This window comes from Mustelus asterias, chromosome X, assembly GCF_964213995.1.
Source record: "Mustelus asterias chromosome X, sMusAst1.hap1.1, whole genome shotgun sequence".
Taxonomy (NCBI): Eukaryota; Metazoa; Chordata; class Chondrichthyes; order Carcharhiniformes; family Triakidae; genus Mustelus; species Mustelus asterias.
Window position 1 is genome coordinate 16,083,474 of NC_135834.1, and position 15,859 is coordinate 16,099,332.

Genomic DNA, 15,859 nt, shown 5'->3' on the forward strand with positions numbered 1-15,859 from the left:
CAAGAACTGGCGCCCGGTCTCCCTCCTCAGCACGGATTATAAAATCTTTGCCAGGGCTATGGCTTCACGCCTTGGATCCGTGCTGGACCACTTGATCCAGCCTGACCAGTCCTACACGGTCCCGGGCCGTTGTATACATGACAATCTCCACCTGGTCCGGGACCTAATCCATCACACCCAGAGGGCTGGTCTGTCGGGCGCCTTCTTGTCATTAGATCAGGAGAAGGCGTTCGACAGGGTGGAGCACGAGTATTTACTCGGGACTCTGCGGGCATTTGGGTTCGGGACGCATTTTGTCGCCCGGATCCGATTACTGTACTTTGCCGCAGAGTGTCTGATTAAGGTTAACGGGTCCCTGACGGCGCCCCTTCGCTTCGGGAGAGGAGTACGGCAGGGCTGCCCCTTGTCCGGCCAACTGTATTCCGTATGCGTGGAGCCATTCCTGCGCCTCTTGCGGAGGAGGTTGTCAGGTTTGGTCCTGCGCGGACCGGACGTAGGGGTGGTCCTGTCAGCTTACGCCGACGACGTGCTCCTCATGTTCACGGACCCGGCTGACCTGCGGAGGATGCGAGAATGCCAGGCGGTGTACTCCGCCGCGTCCTCCGCCAGGATCAACTGGGCCAAGTGCTCCGGACTCCTTGTCGGTCCTTGGGAGACGGACCCCCTTCCGGAGGAGCTCAGGCCTTTCACCTGGAGCAGGACCAACCTCCTCTACTTGGGGGCCCATCTCTGCCCAGCCGAGGAATCCTGGCCGGCGAACTGGCGGGAGCTGGAGGCCAAAGTCCCCGCCCGCCTGAGTCGCTGGACAGGACTGCTCCGAGTGCTGTCCTACGGGCCGCGAGCTCGCGTCATAAACCAGCTGGTCGCCTCCATGCTGTGGTACCGGCTGGTCCCTTTGACCCCTCCCCCTGGCTTTGTCACCGATATCCAGAGAACCCTCGTGCGGTTCTTCTGGGGCAATCGACTGCACTGGGTCCCTGCTGCGGTCCTGTACCTCCCGCTTGAGGAGGGCGGACAAGGTCTGGTGTGCCTCCGCACTCAGATAGCGACCTTCCGCCTCCAGGCCCTGCAGAGGTACCTTTACGTTGAGCCCCCTCCACAGTGGTGTGCCATGGCGACGTATTTCTTCCGCCAGTGGCACGGCCTCAATTATGACGTGCAGCTCCTGCATATCGAACTGGGGCGTGCTTCGACCACCCTGCAGGAGTTGCCCATCTTTTACCAGGACCTCCTCACTGTCTGGAACAAGGTCGCCTCGCGACGCTGCTCTCCCCCGTCAGGAGTAGCGGCTCTCGTGCGAGAGCCGCTGCTCAGGAATCCGCTCCTCCAGCCGTATAACTTCAGGTGGCTGGCGGAGAGGGGGGCTGTGGACGCCGGGGTGACCAGAATCGGGGACGTGCTCGATGGCGGCGGGGCAGGCTGGATGAGTCCCCGCGTGCTGGCTGAGCGCGCGGGGATGTCCGTCTGGCGCGCGGCCAAAGCCATCCTAGACCTTAGGACGGTCGTGCTCGGCCCCGAAACTGCACGCAAACTTGAGACGGCGCAGGCGTGCGGTGGGATCCCGCCCGAACGTTCCCCTGTTTGGGCGGAATTCCACATTGGCCCAAAGCCTCAGCCCCCTCCCCTGGGTGAGGTGCCCCACAGCCTGAGCCGCCTCGCGGAAATGCCCTCCGTGCCTTTTTCTACCGCGCGGAGGCGTTTCCTGTGCGGGCTGCTGCTGCACACCCTCCACTACTGCCTCCTCGCCTGTCGCCCGGATACACCTTGGCGGGCCTTGTTGCCGCCGGGCGGCGGAGGTCCCCGCTGGAGGTCCCTCTACGGAGGGATCTCCCCCAATTACGTCGGGGACCTGGGGTGGAGGGTGGTGCATGCAGCAGTTCCGCACAACCGTAGGATTCACTGGTTCACGGGCTCCGAAGACTGCCCTTTCTGCGGCCTTGTGGAGTCCGTGGACCATGTCTATGTTGAGTGTCTTAGGCTGCACTCCCTTTATGTTTTCCTAAAGAACCTTTTGTTGATGTTTTGTCTGCACTTCAGTCCCACGCTCCTGATCTACGGACACCCGGTGCGGAGAGGGGAGGGTCGGGATGGCGACCTCCTCGTGAACCTGCTCCTGGGCCTGGCGAAATGCGCCATTTACCGGTCCAGGCTGCGGGCGATCGAGGGGGCCGTCCATCCTGACTGTCTTCCCCTCTACCGCGGCTACGTTCGCGGCCAGGTGTCCCTGGAGAGGGAGCATGCGGTGTCCACGGGCGAGGTTGACGCTTTCCGCGCCCGCTGGGCACCGCAGGTGTTGGGGTGCATTATTGACCCCCATAATCACATTTTAATTTGATGTTTTTAAGTTTCCTTTATATTTTGATTTCTGTTCGGGCTGTTCCCCCTCCTTTTTGGGGAGCTGCCCCTTTTACTTTGTCCTGATTTAATCTGAGTTTGTTTATTTGGTTTGGTTTGACCTAAAAAGAGGTCTCTCTCTCTCTGAGTGAAGATTGAGGACGGACGGCCTGAAACGTGCCTCCTCAGGGACAACACCTACACTTTGTTTCCGGAGTGAAGTGGATTCACGTTCGCCCGTGTAGCGGAAGGCCCCGGGTCAGAACCGGGCGGAAACTTTGGGTTTGTTTTCTTTTCTTTTTGTGAGTACCTTCATTTTTTCGTTCTTCCTCACAGAGACGCCCGGTTTTTGTTTTGTTGGGTTGGTTTGTTTGTTTTTCGTTCCCTGCGGGGAGGAAGGAGGGAGGTGAGCTGCTGCCTGCCTGTTGCCTGGCCTGCATTGTCGCCTGGCCTGCCTGTCGCCTGGCCGGCCTGCCTGCCTGTCGCCTGGCCTGCCTGCCTGTCGCCTGACCTGCCTACCTGTCACCTGACCTGCCTGCCTGTCGCCTGGCCTGCCTGCCTGTCGCCTGGCCTGCCTGTCGCCTGACCTGCCTGCCTGTCGCCTGACCTGCCTGCCTGCCATCTGTCCTGCCTGCCTGCCTGCCGTCCGGCCTGTGGAGGGTGCGCTCTCCCCGGAGGGAGGGAGGAAGAGAGGACAAGGAGTGACTGGAGGGGAGGGGGGGGGGGGCGAAGGCGTTTTTCTGGACCTTAACATCTGCAGTGGGGGGGGTGAAGACCCCGAGGACTTTTTGAACAGCCTACGCCCGACAGGGCCAGAAAACCGAAGTCCCCCACCCACTGCTGCTGCCCCCAGGACCGACGCCCCCTCCCCTTTTTCCCTCCTGACTGGGGCACCGGCCTTGTGCCTCATCTCCCTCCTGCTCCTCCAACCTCCTCTCTCCCTCTCTCACTCCGGGGAGAGAGCACCTACACCCCTCCCCACCTACCCCACCCTGCCTTATCTTCCCCATCCCACATACGCCCTGCCGTACATCTGGGCAGTCTCGGGGTGGGCGTAGCACTTCCCTTGGAAGGATGACGACATCGCCAGCGTCGCCAGTGGCAGGGCCTTCTCGGCCCACCTATGCGGGCGTGGCGGCTGCCAGAGCCCCCGCCGCTCCCAAGGCCCTGCCGCCATTCTCTTTGATCACGCGGCAGCTCGGGGTGAAGTGCTACGCCCACCCCGACATGTCTATCGAGGCCTGCGTGAAGGCAATGGCTGGGGTTGTCGGCCCCTCAGCCATTGTCGCGGCCTCGAAGATGTACGGCCGGGCCGTATTTTTCCTGAAGGCCGAGCGGGCGGTTCGCCTCGCCCTGGAGAAGGGTCTCACGGTGGGCGGGACGTTCCTGGCGGTGGACCCATTGGAGGCCACCGCCCATAAGATCGTGTTATCGAACGTCCCGCCCTTCCTACCAAGTGAGCTCCTCCTCCCCCACCTCCATCTACTGGGGGAGGTCAGGTCCGGGGTGCAGCCGATCCCGCTCGGCCTTCGGGACCCCTCCCTCCGCCACATATACTCCTTCCGGCGCCAGGTTTTGTCCGCCTGGCCCGGGAGGAGGAACTGGAGGGAGGGTTCAATGTCCCCCACGAGGGGACCACTTAGCGGGTCTTTTGGTCCGCGGACGGTGTGCGGTGCCATGCCTGTAAGGAGGCGGGGCACGTGCGGAAAAACTGCCCCGTCTCCAAGGCCGCCGACCGCCAAACCAAGGTGGCCGCAGCTGGCACCGCAGCCCCCTCTCCCCCCAAACAAGTACCATCTGCCCCCCCACGAGGGGAGGCCACGCCGGCAGCAGCTGCCACCTCAGCTGCCGGCGGGGGGGGAGAGCGGAGCCTCCGCGTGGCCAGAAGGCCCAGAAGTGCACAGTAAAAAAGAAGGGGGGTACTGGAACCCCGGCCCCCAGGAAAGACACCCCAGCCACCCCGGCAGCCGGCTCGGGGACCGCCTCAGTCTCCACCTGCGCCCCCCCCCCACCACCATCTGCCGGGCCCGTGGGCTCTCCGGGGCCAAGTGCTGGGTCCGGCGCCCGGGATCTTGGGCCCGAGCATGGGGGGGTAAGCGACCCCGAGCCGGCAAAACTGGCGACGCCGCCACCTCGGGGGGAAGTGACGGGAGAGCAGGGGGGGCGCGGCAAGGCGAAGAGGGGCGGAGGGCGAGGGGCCTCGCCTGCCCGAGGGCAGGTTAACAAAAAGAGGCGGGGCCCCTCGGGCACCGTAGAGTTCGAGGTCTGCGTGCCCCTCCCCCCTTGTGAGTCATCTCCTGCCGTGCCCCCACCTGTCTTTGTGCCTTGTCCCCTGAAAAAAGGGGGCAAGGCACCCTGTAAGTCGAAGCGTGTGCTGCCTCAGTCCCCCGGCGAGGAGTCCCCGGGGCCGGGTGGCAGCGGGGCCCCCACGGTTCCGTTCCACCCGGCCGGTTACAACCCGGAGTTCTTCTTCAGTCTGTCGGGGGACTGGGGCGACACTCCAATGTTCATGTCCTCGTGCGGCGGCGGCGAAGAGACGATCCACTCGTCCTCTCCGTCCCGACCTTGGACGCTGGACATCCCCAACCTCAGTCCGAAGGTTACACCGGACCTGGGGGGTGTCCAAGCGTCTGGGGCGGAGGGGGCGACTGGGCCGCCGTCGCACGGGGGCCCGCAATCCGGGAAAGGTGAGCCCGGGGGGAACCCCTCCTCCACCGATCCTGGGTGTGGGATCGGGGAGGGGCTAGGGCTAGTTGGCGGCACCGTGCCGCCCGCCGTACGTCCTGCGGCGGGGGACTCGGAGTAGAGGGGCGACCGCCCTGAGGAGGTCAGCGGCTCGGTGGAGGGCACGGGGACACTTTCAGAGTCTGCCCAGAGCGAGGCGGGGGACTCCCTCGTGCCCCCCACTGAGTCGTCCCTCATCCCCTCCAAGGACCTCAGGATCTTTATCCGTAGCCATTCCGGTGGTCGCTCCGACATAATCCGGCTAGCCCTCGGCCACTGGCCGGACCTGGCGCAGCTCGTCCGGTCCGTGAAGGCATGCTCGCATGCCTCCGCGGGCCTGGAGAAAATAGAGCGGCGCTGGGTATTGCAGTTCCTCCATGGACTCGATAAGGTGGGGGGTGGACTGGTGAGAATTGCGCCAGCGCCCCCCCCACACACCTAGTTCAGTGGTGACGGTGGCACAAAGCTGCTGACATGAAGGTGACCATAGCCAGCCTCAACATCAACGGCAGCAGTGAGCCACACCGCAGGTTCCAGAACTTCTCGGTCCTCCGTGATGGGAAGTATGCGGTGTGTTTCCTGCAGGAAACCCACACCGTTCCGGGAGACGAAGCCCAATGGCTCCTGGAGTGGCGAGGGGGGGTCTACATGAGCCACCTCACGCTCGCTTCTAGCGGGGTGGCTATCTTGTTGGCCCCGCGTTATAAGCCGGAGATCTTGGGGGTCAAGGAGCCGGTGCCAGGCCGGTTGCTGCACTTGACGGTCCGTGAGGGGGGCGTGTTCATTCACTTGCTGAATGTCTACGCCCCGACCGCCGGACCGCAGCAAACGACTTTCTACGAGAAAGTGTCCGCTCACATCGACACCATCGCGGGGGGCGAATGCATTATCCTCGGGGGAGATTTCAACTGCATCCTCGAGGCACGGGACCGCACCGGCCCCTGGCTGCGCACTCCGGCGGTGGTGAAGTTGCGGGACCTGATCGGGTCCCACGACTTGGTGGACGTCTGGAGACATCTCCATCCTGGCTCCAGCGCCTTCACTTTCGTGAGGCCTGGAGTCGGAGCGTCCAGGCTCGACCGCCTTTACATTTCGAAGGCGCACGTGTCCGGCGTGTCCTCGGTCTCCATGCGGCCGGTGTCGAGCACGGACCACAACCTGGTGTGGGCGGACTTTGCGCCGTCTCGCATCCGGCGGGGGTCCGCGTACTGGCACTTTAACAACACGCTGCTGGAGGACGAGCGCTTCCTGGACTCGTTCCGTCGATTCTGGGCCGGCTGGAGAAGGAAGCGGGGAGGCTTCCCCTCCTTGAGGCTCTGATGGGATGTGGGCAAGACTCACGTCTGTACCTTCTGTCAGGGGTACGCGAGGGGGTCGACAAAGAGGCGGAAATCCAGGCTCGAGGAGTTGGAGAAGGAGGTGCTCGACCTGGAGGCACGTCTCAGTCAGCCTGACGCGGACCCGGCCCTGCGTTCGGAGTACAGGGAGAAGAAGGACGCGCTGCGGGACCTGCAGCTTGCCAGGTCTCGCGGCGCGTACGTGAGGTCGCGGCTCCAGTTCCGGGTGGACCTGGACCGCGGCTCCCCCTTCTTCTACTCGCTGGAAAGAGGGCGGGCTAACCGTCAGCAGCTCCTTACGCTGCTGGCCGACGACGGTTCCCCCGTCTCGGATCCGGAGGGCATCCGGGCCATTGCCCGGGAGTATTACACCTCGCTCTTCTCTCCGGATCCGTCCAGCAAGGATGCCCGCAGACTTCTGTGGGAGGACCTGCCGCAGGTCAGCCCGGAGGGCGTCGGCAGGCTCGAGGCCCCTACCACCATGGCCGCCCTAAATGGGCTCAGCCGGGGCAAGGCCCCTGGGCTGGACGGGCTGACAGTAGAGTTCTTCAGGGCATTCTGGGACTTCCTGGGGAGCGACTACGCGGGGGTCCTGCGGGAGAGCGTCGCTACCGGGGAGATGCCCCTTTCGTGGCGCAGGGCCGTCATTGCCCTGCTGCCCAAGAAGGGGGATCTCCACCTGCTCAAGAACTGGCGCCCGGTCTCCCTCCTCAGCACGGATTATAAAATCTTTGCCAGGGCTATGGCTTCACGCCTTGGATCCGTGCTGGACCACTTGATCCACCCTGACCAGTCCTACACGGTCCCGGGCCGTTGTATACATGACAATCTCCACCTGGTCCGGGACCTAATCCATCACACCCAAGGGCTGGTCTGTCGGGCGCCTTCTTGTCATTAGATCAGGAGAAGGCGTTCGACAAGATGAAGCACGAGTATTTACTCGGGACTCTGCGGGCATTCGGGTTCGGGACGCAATTTGTCACCCGGATCCGATGACTGTACTCTGCCGCAGAGTGTCTGATTAAGGTTAACGGGTCCCCGACAGCGCCCCTTCGCTTCGGGAGAGGAGTACGGCAGGGCTGCCCCTTGTCCGGCCAACTGTATTCCGTATGCGTGGAGCCATTCCTGCGCCTCTTGCGGAGGAGGTTGTCAGGTTTGGCCCTGCACGGACCGGACATAGGGGTGGTCCTGTCAGCTTACGCCGACGACGTGCTCCTCATGTTCACGGACCCGGCCAACCTGCGGAGGATGCGAGAATGCCAGGCGGTGTACTCCGTCGTGACCTCCGCCAGGATCAACTGGGCCAAGTGCTTCGGACTCCTTGTCAGTCCTTGGGAGATGGACCCCCTTCCAGAGGAGCTCAGGCCTTTCACCTGGAGCAGGACCGACCTCCTCTACTTGGGGGCCCATCTCTGCCCAGCTGAGGAATCCTGGCCGGCGAACTGGCGGGAGTTGGAGGCCAAAGTCTCCCCCCGCCTGAGTCGCTGGACAGGACTGCTCCGAGTGCTGTCCTACGGGGCGCGAGTTCGCGTCATAAACCATCTGGTCGCCTCCATGCTGTGGTACCGGCTGGTCCCTTTGACCCCTCCCCCTGGCTTTGTCGCCGATATCCAGAGAACCCTCCTGCGGTTCTTCTGGGGCAATCGACTGCACTGGGTCCCTGCTGCGGTCCTGTATCTCCCGCTTGAGGAGGGCGGACAAGGTCTGGTGTGCCTCCGCACTCAGATAGCGACCTTCCGCCTCCAGGCCCTGCAGAGGTACCTTTACGTTGAGCCCCCTCCACAGTGGTGTGCCATGGCGACGTATTTCTTCCGCCACTGGCACGGCCTCAATTATGACGTGCAGCTCCTGCATATCGAACTGGGGTGTGCTCCGACCGCCCTGCAGGAGTTGCCCGTCTTTTACCAGGACCTCCTCACTGTCTGGAACAAGGTCGCCTGACGACGCAGCTCTCCCCCGTCAGGAGTAGCGGCTCTCGTGCGAGAGCCGCTGCTCAGGAATCCGCTCCTCCAGCCGTATAACTTCAGGTGGCTGGCGGAGAGGGGGGCTGTGGACGCCGGGGTGACCAGAATCGGGGACGTGCTCGATGGCGGAGGAGCGGGCTGGATGAGTCCCCGTGTGCTGGCTGAGCGCGCGGGGATGTCCGTCTGGCGCGCGGCCAAAGCCATCCTAGACCTTAGGACGGTCGTTCTCGGCCCCGAAACTGCACGCAAACTCGAGACGGTGCAGGCGTGCGGTGGGATCCCGCCCGAGCGTTCCCCTGTTCGGGCGGAATTCCACATTGGCCCAAAGCCTCAGCCCCCCCTCCCTGGGGAGGTGCCCCACAGCCTGAGCCGCCTCGTGGAAATGCCCTCCGTGCCTTTTTCTACAGCACGGAGGCGTTTCCTGTGCGGGCTGCTGCTGCACACCCTCCACTACCGCCTCCTCGCCTGTCGCCCGGATACACCTTGGCGGGCCTTGCTTTCACCGGGCGGCGGAGGTCCCCGCTGGAGGTCCCTCTACGGAGGGATCTCCCCCAATCACTTCGGGGACCTGGGGTGGAGGGTGATGCATGCAGCAGTTCCGCACAACCGTAGGATTCACTGGTTCACGGGCTCCGAAGACTGCCCTTTCTGCGGCCTTGTGGAGTCCGTGGACCATGTCTATGTTGTGTGTCTTAGGCTGCACTCCCTTTATGTTTTCCTAAAGAACCTTTTGTTGATGTTTTGTCTGCACTTCAGTCCCACGCTCCTGATCTACGGACACCCGGTGCGGAGAGGGGAGGGTCGGGATGGCGACCTCCTCGTGAACCTGCTCCTGGGCCTGGCGAAACACGCCATTTACCGGTCCAGGCTGCCGGCGATCGAGGGGGCCGTCCATCCTGACTGTCTTCCCCTCTACCGTGGCTACGTTCGCGGCGAGGTGTCCCTGGAGAGGGAGCATGCGGTGTCCACGGGCACGGTTGACGCTTTCCGCGCCCGCTGGGCACCGCAGGGGTTGGGGTGCATTATTGACCCTAATAATCACATTTTAATTTGATGTTTTTAAGTTTCCTTTGTACTTTGATTTCTGTTCGGGCTGTTCCCCCTCCTTTTTGGGGAGCTGCCCCTTTTACTTTGTCCTGATTTAATCTGAGTTTGTTTACTTGGTTTGGTTTGACTTAAAAAAAAAGAGGACAGACTAAAACCTCCTCCTGTCGGCAACATCTGTGAGTAAAACACTTTTCTTTCTCCCACTTTTCTCGTTCAGGGTCGCGGGGGGGGGGGGGGGAGGTGGTGATTGTTGACTTGCAGGGACTCAAGCGAATGGAAGCGAATCCAGGGAGGGTGCAGAGTCTGGAAAGGTTGGCCCAGGTCTCTCTGTCCTGAAGACATTGTCTTCTTTTGCTCCGTCAGCTTGACACATAGAAATATAGAAACTAGAAGCAGGAGTAGGCCATTCGGCCCATCGAGCCTGCTCCACATTTCATTTTGACTGTGGCTGATCATCGAATTCAATATCCTGATCACCTCTTCCTCTCTTATCCCTTGATCCCTTTAGCCTCAAGAGCTATACCTAATTTCTTCTTATAGTCAGGCAGCGTTTTAGCCTCTGCAACTGTCCAATAGCTTTGAGGTTCTTTCAGCTTCTTTGTCTGAGAGTCGGGGCTGCAGGTTGGATGAGCTGACTGACCTTGGCACGGGATACAGGATGCCATTCAAGTGGGGAAAGCACATTAGAGTGTAGTGGTAGTCGGGGACAGTATAGTGAGGGGAAGTGTGTTGCAAGAAGTGAGAATCCTGAGGGCTGTGTTGCGTGCCCGGTGCCAAGCTTCAGGACGACTGCTCCTGGCTGGAGAGGAGGTTGCAGTGGGAGGGGGACGATCCTGTTGTCCTGGTCCACGTGAGTACCAATGTACCATGGGCAGCACGGTGCCATAGTGACTAGCACTGCTGCTTCACAGCACCAGGGACCCAGGTTCAATTGCCGGCTTGGGTCACTGTCTGTGCGAGTTTGCACATTCTTCCCATGTCTGCGTGGATTTTCTCCGGGTGTTCCCGTTTCCTCACACCGTCCGAAAAGTGTGCTGGTTAGGAGCATTGGCCATGCTAAATACTCCCTCAGTGTACCCGAACAGGCGCCAGAGTGTGGTGACTAGGAGATTTTCACAGTTACTTCATTGCAGTGTAAGCCTACTTGTGACACTAATAAATAAACTTTAACTTTAAACGATGCGGGTAGAATGAGTGAAGAGATTCTCTTCGAGAGTTTGAGGTGCTCGGCACTAAATTAAACAACAGAACCTCCAAAGTGATCATCTCTGGATTACTGCTTGAACCTTGTGCAAATTGACATAGGGTATGTCAAATTAGAGAGATGAATACATGGGTGAAATGCTGGTGGGGGAGAAGTGGGTTTGGTTCATGGGCACCGCTATCAGTACGGGGGAAACGTGGGAGCTGTACTTTTGTGACTGCCTACATTTGAACCAGGCCGGGACCAGTGTTCTTGCAAACCGCATAACTAGTGAAGTAGAACAGACTTTAATCTAAATGGGGCAAGGGGAGGGGGCTGGTGGTTCTGGAGAGGGGATATGTAGGTTAACAAAGCCAAAAGATATGGCAGCATTGCAGGACAGCTCTTTAGATAATGATGCCCAGAGTGTGACAGGAAGGGACACAGAATACATAAAGATAAAGAAAACACCTTTCTCCTTCGAGTGAAGGCAAGTGTCCAGGTGAGGGCAGCAGAGCGGCAAAGGTGATTGGCGGTTGCAGGTCATATTTGGATAAGTGCAGTCACCGCGATCAGAAGGTGGTTTGTGGAGGAGCTGCTGTGAAGGGACAGTTAAACCTCAAACAGTACTTCAGTGTTTCCCTCCCTACCTCGTCTAACCAAACGAAAAGTCGGGAGGAGGACCACCAGCAAGGGGCAGGTGAGTTGAGATCCTTTTATCCTTTTACTTGTATAAGGGCAATATGGCAGCCAGGGCAGTGGCATGGTCCTCCTGTCAGATGTGGGCAATTAGGGAGCAATCTAGTCTCCCTGGCAACTTTGTCTGCAGGAAGTGTGGCCAGTTGCAGCTCCTCACCGATCGCATTGGTTGGAGCAGCAGGTGGATGCACTGCGGAGCACACAGGAGGCAGAGACTGTGATAGACACTAGTTACAGGGAGGTTGTCACACCACAGGTTCAGACAGGTAGATGGGTGACTGCCAGGAGAGGCAGGCAGGTAGTGCAGGAGTCTCCTGCCTCTTCCCCTTTCAAACAGGGCAACCGTTTTGGACACTGTTGAGGGGGATAGCCTGTCTGGGGGAGATACCAGCAGCAGCCAGGCCTGTGACACCACAGCTGGTTCTGTTGTGGGATCGGGTCGGGCAAAGAGCAAGCGAGCAGTAGTAATAGGGGACTTGCTAGTTAGAGGCACAGACAGGCGTTTCTGTGGCCGCAATCGAGACTCCAGGATGGTGTGTTGCCTCCCTGCTGCCAGGGTCAAGGACGTCTCTGAGCGATTGCAGGACATTTTTAAGGGGGAGGGTGAGCAGCCAGAGGTCGTTGTATATGTTGGTACCAACGACATAGGTAGGAAAAGGGGTGAGGTCCTGAAGTGTGAATATAGAGAGTTAGGCAGAAGGCTAAAGTGCAGGACCTCGAAGGTAGTAATTTCAGGACTACTACCGCTGCCGCATGCTAGTGAGAGTATGAATAGGAGGATTAGGCAGATGAATGCGTGGCTTGAGAACTGCGGCAGGGATTTAGATTTTTGGATCATTGGGATCTTTTCTGGGGAAGGGCTGACCTGTTCAAGATGGATGGGTTACACCTGAACTGGAGGGGGAGTAACATCCTGGCGGAGAGATTTGCGCGAGCCACTCGGGAGGGTTTAAACTAGTTTGGCAGGGGGGGTGGGATCCAAAGCAGTAGGGAGACAGATGAAAAGTTTGAGGACAGCACAGAAGTTAAAGAGAGCACATTAAGTAGTAAAGGCAGCGTCAGTAGTCCTAGTACCAGACAGATCAGGCAAAAGCAAGACAGAGAGCAAGGGAAGTCCAGATTAAAATGCAATTACTTCAATGCAAGAGGCCTGACGGGCAAGGCCTCTTTCCCGTCAGGCCTCTTGCAAGAACTCAGGGCATGGATGAGTACGTGGGACTGGGATATTATAGCAATTACTGAAACATGGCTAAGGGAGGCTCAGGACTGGCAGCTCAATGTTCCAGGGTACAGATGCTATAGGAAAGATAGAACAGGAGGTAAGAGAGGAGGGGGAGTTACACTTTTGATTCGGGAAAGCATCACGGCCGTACTAAGAGGGGATATATCCGAGGGTTCAGCCACTGAGTCTATATGGGTAGAACTGAGAAATAAGAAGGGGGAAATCGCTTTGATAGGGTTGTACTATAGGCCCCCAAATAGTCGTCGGGAAATTGAGGAGCAAATATGTAAGGAGATTACAGATAGCTCCAAGAAAAATAGGGTGGTAATAGTCGAAGATTTTAATTTTCCCAACATTGACTGGGTCAGCCATAGTATTAGAGGGTTGGATGGAGAGAAATTTGTTGAGTGTATTCAGGAGGAATTTCTCATTCAATGTGGGATGGCCCGACTAGAGAGGGGGCAAAACTTGACCTCTTGGGAAATAAGGAAGGGCATGTGACAGAAGTGTTAGTGAGGGATCACTTTGGGACCAGTGACCATAATTCTATTGGTTTTAAGATAGCAATGGAGAATGAAAGGTCTGGCCCAAAAGTTAAAATTCTAAATTGGGGCAAGGCCAATTTTGATGGTATCAGGCAGGAACTTTCAAAAGTTAATTGGGGGAGTGTGTGGGAAGGCAAAGGGACGTCTGGTAAGTGGCAGGCTTTCAAAAGTGTGTTAACCAGGGTTCAGAGTAAACACATTCCTCTTAGAGTGAAGGGCAAGGCTGGCAGAAGTAGGGAACCCTGGATGACTTGGGATATTGAGGCTCTGGTCAAGAAGAAGAAAGAGGCACATGACATGCATCGGCAGCTGGGATCAAGTGAATCCCTTGAAGAGTATAGGGGGTGTAGGACTAGAGTTGAGAGAGAAATCAGGAGGGCAAAAAGGGGACTCGAGATTGTTTTGGCAGATAAGGCAAAGGAGAATCCAAAGAGCTTCTACAAATACATAAACGGCAAAAGAGTAACAAGGGAGAGAGTAGGGCCTCTTAAGGATCAACAAGGTCATCTATGTGCGGATCCACAAGAGATGGGTGAGATCCTAAATGAATATTTCTCATCAGTATTTACTATTGAGAAAAGCATGAATGTTAGGGAACTTGGGGAAATAAATAGTGATGCCTTGAGGAGTATACACATTGCAGAGAAGGAGGTGCTGGATGTCTTAAAGCGCATCAAGGTAGATAAATCCCCGGGACCTGATGAAGTGTATCCCAGGACATTGTGGGAGGCTAGAGAGGAAATTGCGTGTCCCCAAGTGAAATATTTGAATCATCGATTGTCATGAGTGAGGTGCCTGAAGATTGGAGAGTGGCAAATGTTGTGCCTTTGTTTAAAAAGGGCTGCAGGGAAAAGCCTGGGAACAACAGGCCAGTGAGACTCACATCTGTGGTGGGTAAATTGTTGGAAGAGAGACAGGATCTACAGGCATTTAGAGACGCAAGTACTGATGAGGGACAGTCAACATGGCTTTGTGAGTGGAAAAACATGTCTCTCAAATTTGATTGAGTTTTTTGAAGGGGTAACCAAGAAGGTAGATGAGGGCAGTGCGGTTGATGTTGTCTACATGGACTTTAGCAAGGCCTTTGACAAGGTAGCTTGTTGCATAAGGTTAAATCTCACCGGATCCAGGGTGAGGTATCTAAATGGATACAAAATTGGCTTATTGACAGAAACCAGAGGGTGGTTGTAGAGAATTGTTTTTCAGAGCTCCAGGAACCTGGGTTCGATTCCCGGCTTGGGTCATTGTCTGTGTGGAGTTTGCACATTCTCCTCGTGTCTGCGTGGGTTTCCTCCGGGTGCTCCGGTTTCCTCCCACAGTCCAAAGATGTGCGGGTTAGGTTGATTGGCCATGCTAAAATTGCCCCTTAGTGTCCTGGGATGCGTAGATTGGAGGGATTAGCAGGTAAAATATGTAGGGATATGGGGGTAGGGCCTGGGTGGGATTGCGGTCGGTGCAGACTCGATGGGCCGAATGGCCTCTTTCTATACTGTAGGGTTTCTATGATTTCTTGATTTCTAAAGTGGAGGCCTGTGACCAGCGGTGTGCACAGTAAGAAGTCTCACAACACCAGGTTGAAGTCCAACAGGTTTATTTGGTAGCAAATACCATAAGCTTTCGGAGCACTGCTCCTTCATCAGATGGAGTGGATATCTTTAGTTTAGTTTAGATATCCACTCCATCTGATGAAGGAGCAGTGCTCCGAAAGCTTATGGTATTCGCTACCAAATAAACCTGTTGGACTTTAATCTGGTGTTGTGAGACATCTTACTGTGCCTACCCCAGTCCAACGCTGGCATCTCCACATCATGACTACCAGCGGTGTGCCTCAGGGATCAGTGCTGGGTCCACTGTTATTTGTCATTTATATTAATGATTTGGATGAGAATATAGGAGGCATGGTTAGTGAGTTTGCAGATTACACTAAGATTGATGGCATAGTGCACAGTGAAGAAAGTTATCTCCAATTGCAACGGGATCTTGATCGATTGGGCCAGTGGGCTGACGAATGGCAGATGGAGTTTAATTTAGACAAATGCGAGGTGATGCATTTGGGTAGATTCAACCAGGGCAGGACTTACTCAGTTAATGGTAGGGTGTTGTGGAGAGTTACAGAACAAAGAGATCTAGGGGTACAGGTTCATAGCTCCTTGAAAGTGGAGTCACAGGTGGACAGAGTGGTGAAGAAGGCCTTCGGCATGCTTGGTTTCATTGGTCAGAACATTGAATACAGGAGTTGGGACGTCTTGTTGAAGTTGTACAAGACATTGGTAAGGCCACACTTGGAATACTGTATACATTTCTGGTCTCCCTATTATAGAAAGGATATTATTAAACTAGAAAGAGTGCAGAAAAGATTTACTAGGATGTTACCGGGACTTGATGGTTTGAGTTATAAGGAGAGGCTGGATAGACTGGGACTTTTTTCTCTGGAGCGTAGGAGGCTGAGGGGTGACCTTATAGAGGTCTATAAAATAACGAGGGGCATAGACAAGGTAGATAGTCAATATCTTTTCCCAAAGGTAGGGGAGTCTAAAACTAGAGGGCATAGGTTTATGGTGAAAGGGGAGAGATACAGAAGTGTCCAGAGGGGCAATTTTTTCACACAGAGGGTGGTGATTGTCTGGAACAAGCTGCCAGAGGTAGTAGTAGAGGCGGGTACAATTTTGTTTTTTAAAAAGTATTTAGATAGTAACATGGGTACGATGGGCTATGGGCCAAATGCGGGCAATTGGGATTAGCTTAGGTGTTTTTTAAAAAAAGTTGGGCCGAAGGGCCTGTTTCCATGCTGTAAACCTCTATGA

At 57.0% G+C, this 15,859-nt stretch overlaps 1 protein-coding gene across 1 annotated transcript in view; it reads right to left on the minus strand.

Annotated features, from left to right (window-relative positions):
• The window catches only part of prim1 (DNA primase subunit 1), a 728,932-nt gene that overhangs the window by 468,742 nt on the left and 244,331 nt on the right, over positions 1-15,859 (minus strand). The gene's annotated exons all lie outside the window — the stretch shown is intronic.